Here is a 22,868-nt window from a genome sequence, read left to right on the forward strand (position 1 = left end):
GTGCCCAGATCTAACTAGTACAAGGTTTTGCTTTTAACAAGTTAACTACGAATGATGAAGACTCTCAACAGCTGTGCGAAATGTAAGGCAACCTCATAAGAGGAACTTGGCTGAGACTAAACCCAGAGATGGTTTTTTAACCACAGAAGAGGAAAGAACTGAAGAACCTTACAGAAAGTTGACAGCAATTTCTATTTCTCTATGGTACAACCTGGAATTTACCTTTGAGACAGACTGCCCTTCTGTTCTGAAAAATCAGATTATTCTTGCAATACTCCATCAGGACTGAAATTCCCAAAGGCATGGAAAACCAAGTACTAATTTTAACCCCCCCCCCAAAAAAAAACTACCTATGATCTTAGATGTGAGATTTAGTATTCTCAAATTCCAAATTTGGAAATATTTTGCACAAAGTCCTTCTTTTCCCTGTTTACTTGAAAGCTCTCTATTCTTTTGTCCTAAACACCTTCCTTCTCATCCTTCCAAACAATATCTGAAGATGAACTTACATATCGTTTTCAATGTTACAAAGAAGATACTACATTTGTCATGAACTGTTTATATTCACAACTCTAGGAGGGATTTTGCTACATCGTGAGGAATAACACGAGGCAGTTAATACGCCACCAATAAAGAACAGTAGAAAGTGGACACATTTCCTGATGAGTGCCGATTTCTCATTGAGCTGCTGACAAAGTTATAATACAGAAAGCTAGACAGCTGCTGTGTTAGTTCTACCTCACTTAAGTGACCGAGTCATTGTTGTTTCGGTTCCCTCTCTCGTCTGGGGATGAGACACACCTCACAGAGCTGTTTATGATTTCAGGAACACACACATCAATGAAGTGACTGTTCCTAGATCGTTGCAAAGGGTAGAGTAACCTGCCAAATTTCAACTAGGTTGTAACAAACAACTGTTTTCATCCTACACTCTCCGGTGCCAGCGAGATGGTGCGTTCTTGGATCCCTGCGGGAGCCCTATTCCTGGTGCCATAGAGCGCACACACACATTTACATCCACATAACGTACGTATATGGCACACTGTAACACGTGTACCTGCATAGAGCTTACACACATCCGAATACGTGGAGTGTACATAAGTGCACTACGTGCGTACAGAGTGCACACACATCCAGATCCATGTAGGGTACATGCATAGAGTGTACACACATCCAAATATATATAGTGTACAAACAAGTTCACTACGTGTGTACAAGCATAGAGCATACACACATCCATATAGCAAATGTACATAGGTATGCTAACATGTATGTACATGCAGAGCATGTACACACGTCTATATGCATACAGTGTACACAGGTATACTATAACCTGTATGTACATGTATATGGCATACACATGCACATCCGTATGTACACAGGTATGCTATTTGCTATATGTATACACATGCATATAACATACATTCTTATCCAATGTACGTAGGTGCACTACAGCATGCATACACATGTGCAGTGTACACATATGCACATGTATACAATGTACATCAGTACACTAACGTATAAAACGTATACACATATGCAATAGTGTACGTACATATGCAGCATGTATACGTATTATTGTGTACATATCCAGAAGTTTATTCAGTGTGCATAGTGTACATGCATGCTTGTGTGCACATATGTATATATACATCTGCAGAAATAATGTGCACATACCCACATGGTGCACGTACACAGGTATGTATATGGCATTAAATACATGCATGTATGTACACATGTAGAACAGATAGGTGTCCAACTAGTGTGCATATAATCATCCCCGTAGATACACACATATACACATGTACATGCATGCCTACAGCATGCACGTGTGTACGACACAAATGTAGTGTACATACCTATACACTGTAAATACATGCAGTGGAAATACACGTAGTATGTGTACACCACATACACACATGTACATTTATACAGTACACATACACCGAGACCCAGAACGGGTCATGAGTATTAACACGGCGCAAACGCTTCCAGTTCTACCTAAGTGAATTTTTTTCAAACTATAATAGAACTCATATAAAAAGGGTTTTTAAGGAAATCAATACAGCTAGTGACAAAAACAGTGGGAAGGGCACAACCACTTTCTCTCAGAGTTCTGGGCCTGACCGTGGAAGTTCAGAGGTTTCCTAATGCAGTACACATCAGAACTGACTCACAATGAAGCACTCCTTAAAAATTAAAAATGTGTCCTCATGTTTTGGCCTTTGAGACAAAGCCTCTTAGTTAATCGAGTTCTGACTGAATTTGACTCACAGTACTCTGGCAGATTCTTCATTTTCTGGTGAGACAGACGAATGTCCCAGGGTGAGGGCAATGCCAGCCGTTTCAGGGTCAGCTTTTCGAGGAGCGATGTCTGGCAGAACACAATCCAACACCATAGTAGGATCCCCCACCCAGCCACTTAGACGCTTTCTGGTACTTACTCTGTCTGCTTGTTTCCCTTTCGTGAATTCAGCTGGGGGGAGAAAAAAAACCAAAAAAATCAAAACCAAAAACAGCCCATGTGTTTGTGTGTCTGAAAAGTGAATACATCCACATCCAACTTTCTAAATGATACACGGCAGGTGTTGATGGTCACCAACCAGTGGCCACTGTTGACAAAATACAAAGTCATCTGCAAACATGAACGAGTTTCTAGGAATACAAAAGTCAAGGGAATTTACTTCACATATTAAAGGTGTCAAGGGTGCTCATCAAAAATATATTTAGAGGTTTTCCTTTCAAGTTATTTTTGAAGATTTTTAAGTTGCAATACTTAAAAGCCTCTGGGAAAAGAAAGGATACAGGTATCTGGAAGATTTATACTAAATGATTTTCATGTCTTTTTGATAAAGTTAAATAAGGTCAGCCTTGAAGTAATGGCTTCCACTACTCTGAGGCTGTGGATGGAATCCACACCACCACCAGACAATTGAATAAACAGCAAGGCTGCACACACAGGACACAGGCAGTGAGCCAGCCTGACTAGTTGTCAGCTTCTGGGTCAGTTCTACCCAGTTCTGGCCAGGCCCCACTGGAGATGAAAACCTGCCCTTTAGAAGCCTTCAAACCCCACCTTTCAAAATCTAATCCTCTTCAACTGAGGCCCAAGTCCAAAAATCTACTGACATCTTAGCCCGCGGTAGGCCAGCTGTCCCCCAGCCTTTTTGGCACCAGGGATGGGTTTCATGGAAGACAATTTTTCTGGGGGGTGGTTTTGAATTGCAACTGTTTCACCTCAGGTCAGGCAGCGGATCCTCATAAGCAGCACCTCCGAGATCTCTCACAAGCAGTTTACGATAGGGTCCCAGAGCCTAGCAGAACACACAGCTAATGATAGGGTCACAACACCTAGGAGAACATGCGGCTTATGATAGGGCTCCAGCACCTAGGAGAACAGGCGACTTAGGAGAGGGTCCCAGCACCTAGGAGAACAGGCATTAAATGAGTTGGCAAAGCCAAAAATCCACCGGATCTACCACTCCAAAGCAAACATACACCACTGCCCAATATTGATGTGAGCCAAAAACAGGGAAGTCCTGAGGGCCCACACTGACCACAGCCAGACACCACTTCTGCAAGAAGCAAGCACGCACCTAGAGATCACCAGTGATGACCCAGGAGAGCAGCTTTGAGCAGAGACAAAGGTGAAGGAGAGGCACATGGGCCAGGGTGCTGGGTGTGCCCGTCTTTGTGACCTCACTGAGATTGCTGACCTCTGGCCCTTGGTGTCCCTTCCTGTGGAGGTAGCAGCCCCCAAATCCCTGCCTCCCTTCAGCACTGACTGAGGCGGCCCTGAAGTCTCCCCAGGGCTGAGACTGCTTCTAAATCCTGTTAACTGCACACCCACATGAAAAACAAAAAACAAAATATCAAGTATGCAGACAGGAAAATAAAAATACGTGAATCCTCCCTTATTCAACAGGCATTTAAAAAGTAACAGGAAAATTGTGATAGTCTTTAAACAACCACCAGCTATCACGTCCTCTTGAAATGTTTTAGCTAATCAGGAACATCTTTACCAAGCACTTGTGTGTTCAGGAAATCAGTTGACAGGTCCCAAATAACCTCGGAGCCTGCGACCTGACCCCCACTCACGCACATCACCTCTCCAGAGGAACGTGTCCTGGACACCTTTCAAATGGTGAGGAACAGGAACAAGGGTAGCTTTCCCTCAACACCACAAAACAAGCTCGACCCCGAGGAGCCCGGAGAACAGCGACGTTTGTTTAGATGCTTTCCCACTGTCCTTGTCAGAGCAAACATTCCCATCCCACACCGCCCAGTGTTTAACTCTCCCTGGGATACCAGCAGCCGTCAACCCTCAACAAGCTGGAAACAGAGGCCAAGCTGATAGGAGGCCTCTCTCCATTCCTTACTGAATTCGCTCAGGACACGGATGTTCCCAAACACATATGGCCCTGAGTATTCCACACCTGGGGAACATTCAAACAGCAGACTCTGCAAAGACGTTCCCCTAAAGAGAAACTCAGTTTCTAACTTCCCTTAGGGAAAAACAGGAGACCCAGAACTTTCCAGAAAATCAAGTGTGAGAGGAAGCCACTCACCTCTGGCACTTCCTAAACCTGCCTTCCCGCGGGTGCTCAGGGATGTCCCCGCGACAGCCCCGTCCACCCAGGACGGCAGCAGGTCTCAGGCAGCCAGCACCTGGGCAGCTGGCCAAGCAACCCCAGGGTGAAAACGCCATCCCAGGCACCACTTCCCGGAGCCCCTCAGCAAGAAAAACAGAGGTGGGACAGAACCGAGGGCTGACTCGAGGCTGGGGAGCCACAGACCCGCACAGCTCAATCATCGGACATGCTCTTCTGTGGACAGAGCCCAGGGAGAGGCCAGCAGAGAGACCCTCGTGCCGGCTCCACGGGCCAGCGTCCTCCAGGGCTGCAAGTTTGTGATCACAGCTTCAGAATTTGGTTCCAGAATCTTCCGGAATCAAAGACGCACCAAACTGTGAAGCTGCCAGGACAGCAGGGCCCAGGAGCAGGCTCAGGGGAGGACCACTTAGAAACCCCACACACAGCATACACGTGTGCATGCTTACTCCACACATGCCACCGCTTCACCCAATAGTATACACGCAAACGCATGTATGTACTCCATACACACCCTCAAATACACTCACCAAATATGATGCGTGTACACACTCCACACACACCCTCAAATACATACGACACACATGAACATGCTCACTCCACCCACACCTGCTAAATACACTCAACCACACATGCACAAACGTGACACACGTGCACACTCATTCCGGACGTCACACCCCTCACCAAGTACACAGGTGCACACACCTCCAAGTTCAGAACCTGTAGACTCCACAAGCTTTGGTTTCCCCCACTGTTTCTCTCATCACATGAGATCCACACACAGGTGTCATTTACTGACATCTAACACCCGGGGAGGCCCTTAGACAGAACTGCAGTCACAAGTCGGCTTCATTCAGGCATTCATCACCAGCCTCCTGAAGCCACCTCCTGTCCCCAGGGGGAGCGGGGGCCGAGACCGGAGACGTCTCTGGGCTTACAGATCCCCAGGCTGGCAACCCAGCGAAATGAGGAGGGCTGGGCCACGGCCCTGGAGGGAGACGGGTACTGGCTCAAGTATGCGGAACATGAGTCCTCATTTCCAGACAGTGTCACCTACGACAGCGTCAGGTGAAAGCCAGTGGTTTGGCATTCCTGGGATAGACAGTTCTGGAAATACAAGGGAAGCTTTTTACTCCTCCCCTCTGAACACATGAGGTCCATGGTCCCCTCACATCTAACACTGGGAATCCGAATCGGTGACTCCTTGTCCACCTGAGGACCACCCAAGAGGATCCACACACCTGCTACAACAGCAGCACCGCACCTGGTCTGCAGGGGAGCAAAGCAAATCCCACCTTTATGACTAAAACTGGATTACCCTGACACTGGCAGCCTGCAGTGTGTGTATCGTCAAGCCCCCACGTCTGTGCCACCTGCAAGAGGAACACAAGCCCTTAGTCCCAGGTTCTCAGGACGGCCTGTGAGGTAGATGCTGGCACCTTCCCATCTCCCAGGGGAGAGGAGAGAAGGCCACGGTCAGGGCTTGCATATCAGGAGGGTCGGGATTCAAACCCCATCTGCCTCACAAAGCAGCCCTTACCATTCAAGTGACTTCTATCATCAGCCTTAAAATGTACCACAGTTACCAGCAATTCTGAGTGCTGTTCCTTGGGACATCATAAGCAAACATTTTGTTAGAAAGGTTTTGCCAAATCTGCTTTCAAAATCCTATGGTATGAAATGACTAATGAAAATTTGAGCTATGAAATAAAGCACATAGTTAAATGAATCCCAAAATGACTATCGCGAAGGAAGTTTTAACTTGAAGTGAAAAATATCCTCCAAATGACATCAGCCAGAATTATCTTCAATCATTACTGATCCCATATGCTTCAGGAATTATACAGCATCATCTCAGATATGAACTTAAAACCATTAGCTGAATGCACATTTCAGCACAACCAAAGTTCTGCTATAATAAGCAGCACAGGCGTCTCTGGAGAGGATTTTAATTGGGACTACAAACGATGTGCACGATCGTGGTAAGAGGTTTCATGCTGGCTGTTCTCCAAGGTGCGACACAGAGAAACACCACTAACCTCAAAGACACCTGCTGCTTTGTAATGAGATGAGAGACGATGTGGACGGACTACTGTAAATATTCGAAAAGGAGAAACAATGCAAGGAAAGAATCGTATCAGTTACCCTTTACATTCTTAGAAAAAAACGATTTTTCTTTTGGGATGATTTTAAAAGAAAATGACATTTCTGGATTTTTTTTAACTTTTCTTTCTGAGACAGGGTCTTGGCTCTGTCGCCAAGATTGGAGTACAGTGGAGCAATAGCAGCTCACTGTAGCCTTAAGTGATCTTCCCACCTCAGCCTCCAGAGTACCAGGGACCGCAGGCACGCACCACCACACTCAGCTAACTTCTGTTATACAGATGGGGTCTTGCTATGATGTCCAGGCTGGTCTTCAACCCCTTGGCCTCAAGTGATCCTCCTGTCTTGACCTCACAAAGATTTAGCCTAAGCGACCATGTCTTATTGGAAAACAGACATTAGAGCAAATGTATTTCTGTAAGATTTTCTACCTCTTTTCACTGGAGAAAAAGGTAACTTGCCTCCAAGGGTCGGAGACAAAGACGTTACTGCAGACAAGAGCGCTGTGCATCCCGGGAACCGCTACACCACGAGGCACGGCCGTGCACACTGGACGCAGCAGTAACAAACGAGGCTAGCACAGGCCGATGCTGGCCCTCTCCAGAAGCAGGCCTATCCTTCCTCCTCTCCTCAGCCCCCTCTCCCTTCAGGCCTCAGTGGCTGCTGACAGCGGAGAGGCCACAACTAGAGGAGGCTCTCAACTCCACCAGGGACAGGAGTCCCGGACGCTGGGGACTCAACTGCTGTCCTCCGCATCCACCTCCTTCTGGTCCAGCCTTCTCAGGAGCCAGGCGTGGCCACTTTGACCCTCTTTTCCCTTCTGTGGCTCCTACAAAAAACCAGTCAGAGAGCCCAGGCTGCCTTGCACTCCAGGGATACCTGGCACAGGCCCCCTCCATGTCCTTATCCAAGCTCCTGGGGCCAGAAGGGTCTTGCAATATTTCACTTTCCAGTTGACCATCCCCAGCCTGAAATCCAAAGTGCTCTAAAGAGCATTTCCTTCGAGTGTCACGAGGAAGCTCAGAATGTTTCAGGTTTTGGAGCATTTTGGAGTAGGGACTCTCAGCCTTAATTTGAACCTCTTCAAGGAAGCCACACACTGAAGCCCCCGATGTCCACCCTACAGAATCCCAGCACACCATCTGAAGTCCTCAACAACAGATTTTCTTTCTTCAAAAATAACCACAAGTCACAAACTCACACGCAATCACAGAAGGGGGTTGTGGACACCCACACAGATGATGAAATTTAACTGTCACATTTTTACCTAGGTAATTTAAAGTCATTCCTCAAAACACACCTGTTTTACTGAGTTGCATTTTAAGGTGAACACACACAAATCATTTAAGGGAAACAAACGTCACTTTGGGCTGCGTGTGGTTTCTTGACTCCCGTGAATAACTCAGCGTTCACCCTCACTTCTGGATAAGGGAGACGATGCAAAGAAAACTGTTAAAACAAAGACATGAAAACAAGTTTAAGAAGGGTTTGAAAGGTTCCTCCTGTCCTTCTGGAGGGGAGACGAGGATGCCTGGAAAGCTCACGGGGGACGGGAGCACAGCCTCCTCGGTGTGTCATGGACGCTGCCTCACCAAGGGGAGAGGATGATGCCTGGAAGGCTCACAGGGGTGGGAGCACAGCCTCCTCAGTGCTTTCTACACTCAGCAGCTTCAGAAATTCCTGCAGAAGCAGAACACATCATGAGAACTGAGACTGGAACACCCCAAAGAAAGGGATGAGGGGTCAAAAAAAGCATTCGATCATTACCAAGGAGCGCGGGCATGAAGCCGCTTCAAAGACCGTGTGAGAAGTCACTCATAGGCGTTTCAGAAAATAAGGGTAGTGCGAGATTGCTCGATCAGCTCAAACAGGCTGCCGTCCCTCAGGCCATGAAGTCCCTGAGATGAGCCTGTCACTGAGCAGAAGTCACTCGCATCTCTGCCAGAGAAAGTACTACAAGCTGACACATAACCTCATGAAACCTAGGCTTCAGCCGGTCAACAGTGAGTCTGACATGGTACATCCCTCCAGATAGTTAAAGACCCCAGGGGTTCATCGGACAACCTCGAAGGGCTGTGTCTGTCCAGCTCCTTTTCCAAGTTCTGGATGATTTTTCCTAATGCACTATAAGCAGCATGTTCCAATAGAGATGTAATTAACTGGATGGGTGTCCTCTTAATTTTGAAATTAGAAACACACTTGGCCAGGCACGGTGGCTCATGCCTGTGATCTCAGTACTTTGGGTGGCTGAGACAGCTGGACTGCTTAAGTCCAGGAGTTCAAGTCCAGCCTGGGCAACATTGCAAAACTCCATCTCTACAAAAAATACAAAACTAAGTCAGGCATGGGGACACATGGAACATGTGCCTGTGGGTCCTGGCTACTCAGGAGACTGAGGCAGGAAGATCACTTGAGCCTGGGAGGTTGAGGCTGTAGTAAGCTGTGCTCACACCACTGCCTGGGCAACAAAAAGGTTTTTTTGCCTGTCTCAAAAAAACCAAAGAGAAAAAGAATTATATACCTGACTAGGCCAAAATAAAAGAGGCCTTCGCTGCCTACATAAAGGGCTTTCAGAATTCACTTCCATCCTTAGGAAAGGGGGCCAACACCAGGCTGTGTCCCTTAAGATGCCCTGTCTCATATGGGAAAAAAAATCAAGAGAAATCAAATAAAGGCCATAAAATACATCAGTTTCAACACTAAAATTTGATAGTATGCTTTAAATTGAAGATGAGTTAAGTCACATTTCCAAACCTCTGAAAGCACGGTTACTGGGAGGGAATGGTTTGCAACACACAAACGCAGCTCTGTAAAAGTGCCCAGGCTGGATGAAGGCTCAAACGTCAGTGCAAGGAGAAAGTCTGAACAAACTCTCTCCTGCCCTGCTGCTGTCCTCTTCCAAAACACACTGTTTATCTGTCAGTTTAGAACAAGGCCTAGGGAGGTGGGAGGCAGGCCTGGGAGGGTCACCTAGCATCCAAGCTCCTCATCCACACAACTGCACGAGGCTGAGCTGAGCAGTACACACAAACACAACTAATTCTCCCCAAAAAGAAGACGGAAGGCAGCACACTGCCATGCCAGGCACCCTGCAGATGAGAAGATTGAGGGGAGCCAGAGGTACCTTTAATCTTGCTTGCATGGTGGAGGGAGAGGAATAATGCCACTCACTTGAGTGTTGCACAATTCTTTCTAGCACTGAGTGGCAGAAAACAAAAATGATAGATGCTTCCTCAGATAAATGTTTCTGAAGAACTGAACATAAATTACGTTCAGGAAATAGCATTATGAATGCCTCAAGTGCTTCTGTTTTCAATAATCCCAGAGTAATTCTATAAACCCGGGAATCAGTCTCACCCAACTCCAGGATCACAGCCCAGGTGACGTGGGCACACATATCCTGAAGCTCCAATACTCAACTAAAGTGGGGCGAGTGAAAATGATCCTGGGTATAATTTACACGGACACAGGAAGGTGGCTGAGCCCCAAACCCCTAAACCAGGAAGACCAGTGTCCTTCAGGGGCCTCACCTCTGTCCTTTCGCAGCCTCTGGGAACCACCACTCTGCTCTCTACTGACACAAACGCCCCTCCCAAGGTACAACACCAGGAAGATCATCATTCAAAACTGAGGAACGTGGCAGAACAAAGCTGTCAGGAGATTTTAATCACCAACACCACTTGTTACATGACCCAAAGATGATTAAAATCCCAGGCCCTTCAAGACTGAATGCTATCTATACTTAAATGCATTTCATCACCATATTGGGGGGTTATTCCTTTGTTTTGCTGCAAATATATCCAACTGCTGTAAAAGGAAAAGGCAATTTGTTAACGAAGCTTCTTGGAGTGTCTCAACAGGCCTCGAGGTAGGATAAAAGGCAGGACTTCCTGGCAGAAACGCTCAGCTCTGAGGTCAGGTGGAGTTCTTGAGCACCAACCAAGGCAAAATAAGGTCGAAGACCACACCACACTTTCCTCAATCACATCTTCATTCCACCTTTCCTTCTATTTCTCACGACTTCACTGGGAGAAATTGTGCTAAAAGAAAATGGAAACACAGACATACATAGGAGACCCTACAGATGCTGAGAATGGGTGCAGCCATCACAGTCCGAATGTCCTTTCAGGGCCATCTGACCTGGCTGGGATCCAAGTATCCGAGGGCAGGATTGTATGTCAGACCCGTGAAGCCAAGATTACAGCCACTGAACGGCAGTTTTCCATCCCACGGAAACCGGCCTTGCTAGGGGCTTCCTCGGGGACCACCGACCTCAAGCCACCACCCGTCAACTACTTCAACTAACCTACATCATGGCAGAGGCCTCCCTAGGCAGACCAGCCCTGCCCAAGTCCTGCTTCATGGCAAACCCTCCAGACAAACGTCCTTGGCCTCTTCCGGGAGGCTGTGCTCGGAAGGTGCCCTCATTTACTTCTGTGGCTCTGAGACATTTAACTAGAGCCCAACACATTTCTTCCTGTTCACATAGTATTGAGTTAAAAGATTTTTATGAGTAAACTTTCACTGGGAAAAATACCATTTCAGGAGCCCCAGTGACCACAATGAAAATGTTTTTACCTTTCCTTACGTGACATCGGCAACGCCAGGTCCAGGAAACGTTCTGGATCTCAGATAATGGCAAATCCACTCATAGTAAGTCTTGGTCTTGTTTCACAAGCTATCAAATGCTGCCCAGAAGCAGGAAAAACCCCACAACGTGGCAGGGAGGGGCGACCAGCGTGAGTTCTAAGGCCAGACCACCCGGGTCTGCTGACAGCGTGGTGAGGGGCAAACAGTGCAGGGTCTAAGGCCAGACCGCCCGAGTCCCGCTGACAGTGTGGCTTCAGGAGTTTCCTAAACCCTCTGCTCTCCAAGTTTCATGTCAGAAAAATGCAGTGATAACCGTGTCCACCTCGTTTAAATATGTGTATATATACACACACATATATATATACTCCAAACCTACAGCCCTATAAAGGTCATTAATCCTCAGTTATCCTCAAGGCCTAGTTATCCTCAAGGCATTGAGCGATCAATAATGAGCCATCCCCCTGGCTGACCTGCCTCAGCCCCACCCTCCGGAAACCCCGCATCCACACCAGCCACACAGGATGAGGCCAGGGAAGGAGCAGGACTGTGTCTTGGGAACTTAAACTCTGGAAGCTGAGTTAAATCAGTGCCGCTCAAATCTTGTCACCAACTATCTTGTTAAATTGGGAGATTCCATCTCTGGGGATCTTGAAGGAACCTGAGGTTCTACATTGAGTGAGATGAGCACTCGTGCTGCAATGAGACGGCAGGGAAAGCAACCGAATCTGGGGTCGCAGCTGCCTGAGGCTTGGGTCCCACCGGGAAAGTGGCACCAGGGCCCTCAGGACTGTGGCGGAGTTCCCAGGAGGCAAGTCCCGGTGCAGAGACTCATGGACCCAAAGATTGCTCCAGGGCCAGGAGGGGCTGCTGCGCTGACAGCCACGAGGCAGGCAGCCTTCGAGCTCCTCCAGCTGCCATCCTGCAGGCAGGGAGGACAGAGCCCAGACCACCCTGGGGCTCCCCCCAGCCTGCCAGGCTGGTACTCTTACTCCAGCCACTGACAAGAGTCCCCATGTTGCAAGCTAGGTTGAAACAGTGCCTCAGGCCTCGGGGCACATGCACCCCCCTGCAGGGCTGGGATGGCTATTCCCACACATCCCCAACTCACAGCAAAACTTAAAAATGAAAGTTGGAAGATACAGCCAGGAAACCAATGCTCAAGAAGCAACTCCAGGGTGACTCTTCCTAGAGCTATTGCTATTGAACATCTTTAAAAACATTTCCAGGGTGACTTCCTAGAGCAATTGCTGTTGAAAATCTTTAAAATTCTTCATTTCAAAATTAGCTTTTATTACACTGTCTTCCCTATTCTACCAAGACTCTAGAAAACAAAACCATTACAATTTCCAATTCTATCTTATAGCAAGTTAGAAATACACGTTTCCTCAAAGGATTCTACATGTTTCCTTGGCAATATCCTTTCCACGCCCCGTACTACTGCCCACAACAGAGAAGGCTTTTCCAACTCAACCCAACCCAACCCAACCCAACCCAACCCAACCCAACCCAAGGGCCCTGAGACAGGCCCCTAACGAATTGTCTACAAACTCTTGAAACAGGCTTGCCCTGACAAATCATCTGCAAACTCCATCTTCCATTAAAAACAGTACTGAAAATGAACATATTACCACTTTTTAAAAATTACTGTAAAGTGGACAGTGTTCAGTTCTGTGAATTTCGGCACAATATTCCCATAATCATCATCACACAAGCAGAACAGTCCAACAGCCCCAAACCCACTCACGGGGCCTCATAAGCATACCCTCCCATTCTCAGCAACCACCCTTTCCGTGTCCTCCCATGACTCGGGTCTATCTTTTGCGAGCGTTGTGGCAAAACACTCGCAAAATCACAATTTCCTGGGCATCGTGCTTGGAGGTGCACCCAGGGTGTCCTGTGATCAACAGCCAGGCCTCGGGGCTGCTGGGTATTTATTATTCCACATATGGCTGTGGCACATTGTAACCTGTTTTGGACAACCATAGACAGCGCTATTAACATCTGGGCACAGTTTTTCTTAAACATCAGATTCTGTTTCTCTAGGGTAAATACCCAGGATTGGGGTCACTGGGACCCACGTTTGTGTGAGTTCAGTTTTGTAAGAAACCGCCAAGCTGTCTGCACCATGCTGAACCCCAGCATCGCACAGGAGTCCCGACTGCCGGTCCTCACCAGCACCTGGGGCTGTTGGAAGACCTTAGTCAGGCGGCTCCAGCAGGGGTGTGAACAAATTCACTGCGGCTTCGGTGCACATCTCGGTGCAACCAGTCATGCTGAAGATCATTTCAGATGCTTTCGGGCCATGCTGAACCCCAGCATCGCACAGGAGTCCCGACTGCCGGTCCTCACCAGCACCTGGGGCTGTCGGAAGACCTTAGTCAGGCGGCTCCAGCAGGGGTGTGAACAAATTCACTGCGGCTTCGGTGCACATCTCGGTGCAACCAGTCATGCTGAAGGTCATTTCAGATGCTTTCGGGCCATCCTCCCGTCCTTCTCAGCGAAGCATCTGTTCAGGTCTCTTCCGCTTTTAAGTCAGGTGGTTTGTTCTCTGTCATGAGCCGTGGGAGTCCTGTGCATTCTGGATACGAGTCCTTTTCCGGCTGCATGGTTCGTAGACATCTTCTCCCCATCTATCGAAAATGTGTCTCTTCAATTCCCTAGGGGTGTCTTTTATATTAGAAGTTTAATTTTGATGAGTCTTACCTACTTGTTTTCTTCCTTGATTATGGATCATGGTATGGCTAAGAGCTCTCACCCTAGGTCTCCACAATTTCCCTTTCTTTTGTAGTTTGGTATTTTACATTCAGGCCTATGGTCCACCTTAATTTTCATACAGGAATTTCTCCCTGTTTTCACTCTTTTGCATACAGCTGTCCCATAATTCCAGCACCATTTGTTGAAAAGACTCAAATTCCACTGAACTGCTTTTGTGTCTTTGGATCTGTTCTGGACTCCACTCTGTCAGCTGACCCGTGTGTCCATCCTGAGCATAATTTATGACTTTAGTGGCTGTCTCTGTGAAAAAAAGTAACTCTGTCTGGAAGCAAAAACTACATTAGAAGTGCTCTAAATAAGATTCTTCCTGTTGTCAGGAGAGCAAAGCCACTGCCCTAAGCAGAGGTGAGGCCTCAACAGCTCCCAGGCACAACCTTAACACACAATGGGGAAGGGAATTCATTTCAAGGGCCACAACGTGAGACCAGCATAGCCATGAAAACTGCAATAATTTCACAACAGAATGAAATTCATAAAGAATTGCTGAGAAGCGTGTGATAAGTTACATAAATCACTGTTCCTTAAATTCTGACGGTTGACTAGAACAGAAATAGCTTCACGGTACAGTTCAAACAGAAAAAGCTAGGTAGGGGTGGTTTCCACACCACACAGGGCCTGCAGGAAAGGGACACTCTTCCTCTAAATGGGAGATCCCGGGAGTGATGTGATAAACCATGGTGAGAGGCAAGGAATTGTGCAAGCCGGACTCGCGGCCTTGGCCCCACCACGGAGCCTGTGTCCATGAACGACGAGGCTCAAATGTCAGGCTGGGGCAACCGAGGCAGTTATCAGGGGACAAGAAAACGAGCGCACGGTGGAGGCAAAGGTCTGATATCACGCGGCAACTTCGAGTCCAGTGGGACAAACTGACTCAAAATACAGGTTTCAAACATCACCACAGAGAGCTATTCCTCGGCTCTAGAAAGGCTAAGTGACTAATGCCCACACTGAGCATCTGCTCCCAGAGACGACCCTGGTGACCTAAGGGCCAGCTGCTCCGAACCCGCCCCGAACCTCAGTGAGGAACTTTGTTGGTATCTTACAGCACATTGACATGTTCCCTTAAAATCTGGTATTTCATCAACAATGCAGGCTCATCATCAACAATGCATGACTCATACACATTTCGATTAAACAAGATAATTTACACCCTGACCGTGCCAGGTAAGAGGTTTACTACAATCTTTAAACAGAGCCAGAGGCTACAGTCTGCTCCTACACAACACCATGTCTCTACAAGTTCGATGAGTTTTTACTTTCCATGTCTTCACTTGCCTAGTGCTAGAAAGCAGATTAAAAACAGAAGGAACCCAGAAACACTATTGAATGAGACTCAAATATCTTGCAGTCATCATCGAGATGAGATGTTTATTAAACAGAAATGTTCTCCCCTGTAGAAAGCAGCACATATCAACACGCACCGATAACTGTCGCCAGCATTCCAGATCATCTTCCCTTCCATGGCCACAGTGCAGGGCAATGGACCACGCACACCTGCAGACCCACGGAAAGCGGGGTGACACGGCCGATTCTTGTAGCGAGCAGGCCAGGGTGCACTCAAAGAGCATCTCTTTCCAGAGGTCTGCCATGGAAAGTTACACATTTATTCCACGAGTTAATGGCACTGCACCGAACATTTCTGTAAGAGTCTCTAAGCAAGTATTTCCTTCTGCCTACAATGGCCCGACACAAACTGAAAAAGCTCTTGGAACTGCCAAAGACTTCAGTATCCCCTTAACTATTGTCATGCACATCCATGTGAAGAGACCACCAAACAGGCTTTGTGAGCGCAACATGGCTGTTCATTTCACCAGGGTGCAGGCGGGCTGAGTCCAAAGAGTCAGCGAAAGGAGCTAAGTGTGGGGCCGTTTTATAGGATTTGGTTAGGTAAAGGAATATTAGTCAAAGGGGGCTTGTTCTCTGGCGGGCAGGAGTGGGGGTCACAAGGTGCTCAGTGGGGGAGCTTTTTGAGCCAGGATGATCCTGGAAAAGGAATTTCACACACACAAAAAATCATCGCTTAAGGCAAGGACTGGCCATTTTGACTTATTTCTGGTAGAATGTTATCAGTTAAGTCCAGGCAGGGCATTTGCACTTTTGTGATTCTTCAGTTACTTCAGGCCATCTGGGCGTATATACGTGCAAGTCACAGGGGACGCGATGGCTTGGCTTGGGCTCAGACGCCTGACAACTATAGTCTTTACTTTTAAGGTGTGGGGTAAGATCATATAATCCCCAACTAGGCTCCTGATGCTGTGTGTGGCATCCAGCAACAGCACGTTCCATTCCTGGATTACATTTGACTCAAGAGTCCACAGTGAGAACGATTTCTGGTGAATGAAACACCAGGCAGGAGGGTGATTCCGCTGGGCAGCTCTTCACACACAGCCCAGGAGCTGAGGGGAGAGGAACAGGCCCACGCGCGTCCACCGTGCTCACGCCCCCTTCGACTACCCCCCACTCCTAGAGGCCCGGACCCAAGGGAAATCTGACCTGAAAATGGGCAAACCCTCACTTTGGCAGAGAGACAGGGACTCGGGGCCACAACTTGACCTCAGAGCAACACAAGTGCAGACACAGCACCCCAGGACACCCTCCCCACCCAAATTCAAGGAGGAAAACCAACGCCCCGCCCCCTTGCGGAAACCCCCGGCTGCTGGAGCAGACGCCTGCCGGCGTGTGCAGCCTCTCCCGTCCCACGTTCCTGGCTCAACACCTGTGCCTCAGCCCTGGCACTGCTCGCCACACCCACAGGTGTGCCAGGAGGGGCAGGTCCTAAGGTCTCCACTGCACCAAAGTCTGCAAGGCAAAGGGGCCGCTCCCTCCAGCAGGAGTCCAGAAGCACACACTGCACCAGCGTCAAGGCGTGAGAATTCTCCCCTCGGTCTCCGAGTCTCCAGTCTGTTGCCCGCCACGGTTTTCTGCCAACGGCGAGGCCCAAGCTGGGCAGCACATTTGGTTCTCACCATTTCCCTTGTCAAATCAATACTGCAAACATATCCAATTCATCCTGTCACTAAAAATGAAATAATCCGCCATCTCCATCACAGATGATGCAATCAGGTTTTCATTACCGGGTTTTTGTTTTGTTTAGTTTTTTGGTTTTTTTCTATTTTGAGATGGAGTTTCTGCTCTGTCGCCCAGGGTGGAGTGCAGTGGTGCGATCTTGGCTCCCTGCAACCTCTGCCTCCCGGGTACAAGTGATTCTCCTGCCTCAGCCTCCCAAGTAGCTGGGATTACAGGTGCCTGCCACCATGCCCGGCTAATTTTCATCTTTTCAGTACAGACGGGGTTTCACCATGTTCACCAGTCTGGTCTCGAACTCCTAACCTCAGGGGATCCACCTGCCTCCTTCTCTCAAAGTGCTGGAATTACAGGCATAAGCTACCACTCCCGACCATTACTGGTGTAATTTCTAAGCCACTCTCTCACACCCACTCCCTTTTTTTTTTTTTTTTTTTAAGAACCAGCTTTATGCCTATATTTTTTCCAAGAGAACCAGTTACCCCATTTCAAGTACAAATAAGACACGGTGTTTAAAAACCAAAAATGCCCATTTGCACAGAAGTCTCCAAATACCCAGTCGATTTAAGCCTTGAGAATAAGATCAAGCTGTTGGCTGAATACAACTTCCCTTTCCATCTGTCTGCCTGTGAGTTAGACACAAGGATGAAGCCACGAGCTAGGGACATAAAGGCAGGAACCAAGGTAGCGGAGACTCCAAATAAAAGCTGGAAGACCAACACAAATGCACCACACCCTGTACACCCTCCTCTCCTTCCTTTTCAGAATTTCCAGAGGATGAAACAGGGACCTTCTCAGACGTCCCACGATGCAGGCGGCCAGAGGGGAAGGCGGCGGCAGCCTGAATGAGGCGACCGGGAAATCACTTTCCACAAACAGAAATTCTCCATGTGCTTTACATCCTCTGTCTCTGAAGAACTATGCCAGGCTAACAGTCGCTAGAAAACCGCATTCAAGTGTCATTTCCCATTTCAAGCAAAGAAAACAGTGGTGGGGCATGAGGGAAAAACATAGCCATGTGTTCTGGGCTATTAAATAAGGTTTTTTCTGTTATAAACGTATAATTTTACATTCTCAGATTTCTGTATAATTGATATGCTTCCTAATTAGCAGACATAGTAATAAAAAGTGAATTCCAAGTGTAAGATCGGAGGAACCGTTCACATGGCTTCAGGTTCTGCTACTGTGTTTCAACTTAAGAAAATGGTTCTGTGTGTTGGTAACAAGGCCTGAGAGTCTGTGTGAGAGTCTGTGTGGCTGTAATCAGGGTTCGTGTTGGCTCCCTAGCAGAGGATGTTACACTGTTACATTATCTTCTACAAAAAATCCTGAAAAAATGAAGGCTGAATAGACATACACACCCACCCAAAATAATCCAAATGTCCACCGATATGAAAAACAGATGAATTACGGCTTCCATCGTGGAATATTCTTCAGCAGTGAAAACAAACTATAGCCACAGGTGCCAACTAGGATAAAGACAACCTTTTAAACACGCTTAAAGTGAACTGACTAGGCAGAATTCCTTGATTACAGGCATCTGCTCCAAAAGGGTACTGTTATTAATCCTGTGATGTAGAATGATAGTTAGCAACCCTGTTTCGGGGCACATCTAGAAAAAAGCAAAATAATGACTACACAATTTTAAATTCTTTGTAAATTATAACTATTACTATGAAAATTCTAAAAATGTGAAAATCTTCCCAACTGTTATTGGACACGCTTCAAAATAAATACCCTGGCATTGCTTGCCACACCCACAGTTGTGCCAAAATAAATGAAAATATAGCCCAAGGTAGTAGAACTGAAACCTGAAGATGTACGAGCCGTCCCTGTCTCGCTATCTATACATCGGGTAGAAATTTAAGAGCAGGTAGTGACACTGCAATGCAAGGCTCAAACCAACTGGGTATTTGGAAACTTCTATGCAAAGTGGCATTTTCGGTTTTTAAACACGGTGTTATTTGTACTTCAAACAGGTAACTGTTTGGTTCCCTTGGAAAAAATATAGCCATAAACCTGGTTTTTTTAAAAAAATACGGGAGTGGGTATGAGAGAGAGTAGCTTAGAAATTTTAAAAGTATCAGCAGGGAGCAGTGGCTCATGCCTGTCATCCCAGCACTTTGAGAGGTAGGCCCAAGGGGCCTTTGAGGACACCGGTCTCCTCTGCTGCCTGCCTGCTGGACTGACCCCCCAGGACATTCACTGGGTTTCCACCCCTGTCTCATTCAACATCCCAAGGGTGGTCTTCATCCTCGTCTGGGGCTCAGCTCTGCCCCAATTTCCTAAATCTCTGCCTTCAGAGCCTGAAAACACCCACGCCCAGGGTCACCCTAAGTCCACGTTTACCCCAGAGAGTCCCAATTTTATGTTTTCCAGGCATCGCCTTAGTGATAATTTATCCTGTAAATTCCAACTTGCCTTCACACCTCACCCCTGCTGTCTCCCAGCAGAACCCACTCAGATGCACATGCCCCAGACCCACACCCAGGTCTGTACATGCTGCCCTGCTCTACCCATGTGGGGACCACCTCTCTTTCTTGAGGAATCAGCTGGCGATCATCTCCTTGTGGAGGGCTGCCCTGACTTCCAACTCTCTCCAGCAAAGGCAGAAGCCATCCTCGGTACTTCCCCAAAACTCAGGCCAAGTATGAAGATGGCGCAGATGCTAGCTGTGCCTGGGATGCCATGGGCAGGGTCCCCAGATGCTCTGCACATGGCCCGGGGCACCGCCTGAACACAGCAAGTGCTGAAGAAACAAAACTGACGTGCACTGACCTCTGATAGGGCCTCCTTCACCATCCACATCTGTCTCCCCTCTGGACAGTAAAATCCACAGGACACAGAGGGCTTGTCTCACTCATCTTCAAACTCCCAGGGTCACCCTGGTAGGTAAAGGGGACTCAAATGTCTTCTGAAGGAAGCGACTGGTTAGCTGCCAAGTTAAAGGGCCTCTGAAATTCAGAGCTCTGCATAGCAGTCCAGCACACTTTATTATGAATGACTCCAACCACAGCAGAAGTGGCCGTGGAACCAGTGCTAACCAATTCAGGGTTTGTTCACTGTTTCTCAGTTCATTATCACAACGCATTCTCACAGAGCAGCTGCGCACAGATCCTCAGACATCTACACAGAGTGGGACGATGGCGCCAAGTCACGTCAACGTCCTGTTGCAGACTGGGAGACAGCAGTCAGACACGGACCCAGGTAGAGCACAGACCTCGCGTTAAATCGGCTCCGTGTAAACAGCACTCCCTGCCAGGCCCTTTCCTATCTGCACAGCTTCTACAAATTCAACTCTCGCACCTGACACCTAAGAATACTGCACACCCCCATGTGAATCCCCTACTCACCTCCCAAAATGACCCGGCATGGCCGAGTACAAAAACTTTCAACATAAGGGAACTGGAGGGCATGTGGGGCTTTCTCGAGTCCCTGCTGCCTCCTGATGGGAGGGCCCAATGCTTCACACTCCTAGTGAAGGGCGGGTCTCTTCGGCCCCCAGGCTTTGACCTGGAGCTTAAATCAGCATTAACTAATTTCACCTTCCAGGACCAACTTCAAAGGCCTGCAAAGCCAGAGAAGGGAGAGGAGATGGAACACGCCCTCACCTCAGATCTGCTGCAAGCACACACTTCTCAGATGCGTCCCAAGGTGCACAGCGTGTCCGATGCCTGTTTCACATCCACCGACCTGCAGGTCTTCTATGTGGCATCAGCCTCCTGGGCACTGGGAACAAGAGGTATAATGGCAAGTCCCTTCTGCAGCAAAGCTGAGGCAAAGGGACCCAACACATTGGAACTGACCTTTTTCTGACAGTATCAAAACAGAAGGAAAATACTGTACAGTCAACTCCCCCTCACGCAGGTTTATTTACCTGTGACTCAGAGGCCATGACAGAGAACTTCAGGTTCTTACCGATTCCTATTTTCCCCATCCAGGAAGCCTTTGTTTTTAATATCGTACGAACTTGCCATTTTGTAGGCCAAAAACAGCAAATATTGGCAGTTTCCTACAGTTCAACTGAATAAAATATGATCATGGCCTTTTGTGAAACCATGAAGAAAAGGTGGATATCTCAATATGTGTTTCCAGACTGGCTTTGTTCCTGAAGCGGTAACTCTGTTCACTCAGGATATTAGACACTGAAGAATAAACATCAATATCCCACCAAGAAAACCAAAGGAATGAAATAATTTTGCATCCACCTTGGAACCTTTTTAGGACAAGGCAGGACACAAACTTCTAAAAAGCTGCAATTGTCCCTCTGTATACACAGGGACATGGATTCCAGAACACGCCCCGAGTTTACCCAAATCTACGTATCCACAGGACCCCACGGCCACCCTATGGAACCACATGTAGGAAACGTCGGCCCTCCACAAAGCCAGGTTTTTTCAGTAAGGGTTTGGTTGGAAAAAAAATTAACATAAGTGATCCTTCGAAGCTCAAAACCCATGTTGTTCAGGGTCAGCTGCATTTATTACTTGTGTCATATCTGAGGCCTGAAAGCCATCATTCTCGATACCTTAATGTGACGGTTAACAAACTAACTGTTCCGATTAGAAAGAGGAAAAAGCTTATTTTTAAGCTGACAATGAGAGTGGATGCGGCTACGGTGAACGGAGAACAGACCTAAGCAAGCACCAAGGCTGGGGTGACTGCCTGTGCTCAGACCCACCAGGGCCTGTTCTTCCATCTCCCTCTGCTGAAAGGGATAACCTCCTTCTCCCCCACGACTAAAGGGCCTTTTTAAAATATTCACACGAGAAGTGCTATGAAAAGCTGAAAGGTCACAGATAACATTTTTAAAAATAAACATTAACGTAAGCATTTAATTTTCGTATAAGGAGTAAGGAAAGGATCCAGTTTCAGCTTTCTACTTATGGCTAGCCAATTTTCCCAGCACCATTTATTAAATAGGGAATCCTTTCCCCATTTCTTGTTTCTCTCAGGTTTGTCAAAGATCAGATGGCTGTAGATGTGTGGTATTATTTCTCAGGACTCTGTTCTGTTCCATTGGTCTATATCTCTGTTTTGGTACCAGTACCATGCTGTTTTGGTTACTGTAGCCTTGTAGTAGAGTTTGAAGTCAGGTAGCGTGATGCCTCCAGCTTTGTTCTTTTGACTTAGGATTGTCTTGGAGATGCGGGCTCTTTTTTGGTTCCATATGAACTTTAAAGCAGTTTTTTCATACGAAAATTAATTCAAGATGGATTAGAGACTTAAATGTTAGACCTAGTACCATAAAAATCCTAGAGGAAAACCTAGGTAGTACCATTCAGGACATAGGCATGGGCAAAGATTTCATGTCTAAAACACCAAAAGCAACGGCAGCAAAAGCCAAAATTGACAAATGGGATCTCATTAAACTAAAGAGCTTCTGCACAGCAAAAGAAACTACCATCAGAGTGAACAGGCAACCTACAGAATGGGAGAAAATTTTTGCAATCTACTCATCTGACAAAGGGCTAATATCCAGAACCTACAAAGAACTCAAACAAATTTACAAGAAAAAAACAAACAACCCCATCAAAAAGTGGGCAAAGGATATGAACAGACATTTCTCAAAAGAAGACATTCATACAGCCAACAGACACATGAAAAAATGCTCATCATCACTGGCCATCAGAGAAATGCAAATCAAAACCACAATGAGATACCATCTCACACCAGTTAGAATGGCGATCATTAAAAAGTCAGGAAACAACAGGTGCTGGAGAGGATGTGGAGAAATAGGAACACTTTTATACTGTTGGTGGGATT

At 47.3% G+C, this 22,868-nt stretch overlaps 1 protein-coding gene across 28 annotated transcripts in view; it reads right to left on the reverse strand.

Annotated features, from left to right (window-relative positions):
• The window catches only part of LOC139361190 (disco-interacting protein 2 homolog C-like), a 193,857-nt gene that overhangs the window by 128,143 nt on the left and 42,846 nt on the right, over positions 1 to 22,868 (reverse strand). For 2 of the 28 annotated variants that reach the window (XM_071089687.1, XM_071089676.1), the window contains exon 2: positions 20,714 to 20,831. The exons of 23 other annotated variants lie outside the window; for them this stretch is intronic. The gene's annotated coding sequence lies outside the window, so the exon portion shown is untranslated. Of the gene's footprint in view, positions 1 to 2,274; positions 3,203 to 19,880; positions 20,207 to 20,713; positions 20,832 to 22,868 lie in introns of those variants that run through there. 3 more of the 28 variants (XM_071089677.1, XM_071089675.1, XM_071089679.1) reach the window with 3 other exon arrangements.

The sequence above is a fragment of the Macaca nemestrina genome (assembly GCF_043159975.1).
Source record: "Macaca nemestrina isolate mMacNem1 chromosome 15 unlocalized genomic scaffold, mMacNem.hap1 SUPER_15_unloc_1, whole genome shotgun sequence".
NCBI classification, from domain to species: Eukaryota; Metazoa; Chordata; class Mammalia; order Primates; family Cercopithecidae; genus Macaca; species Macaca nemestrina.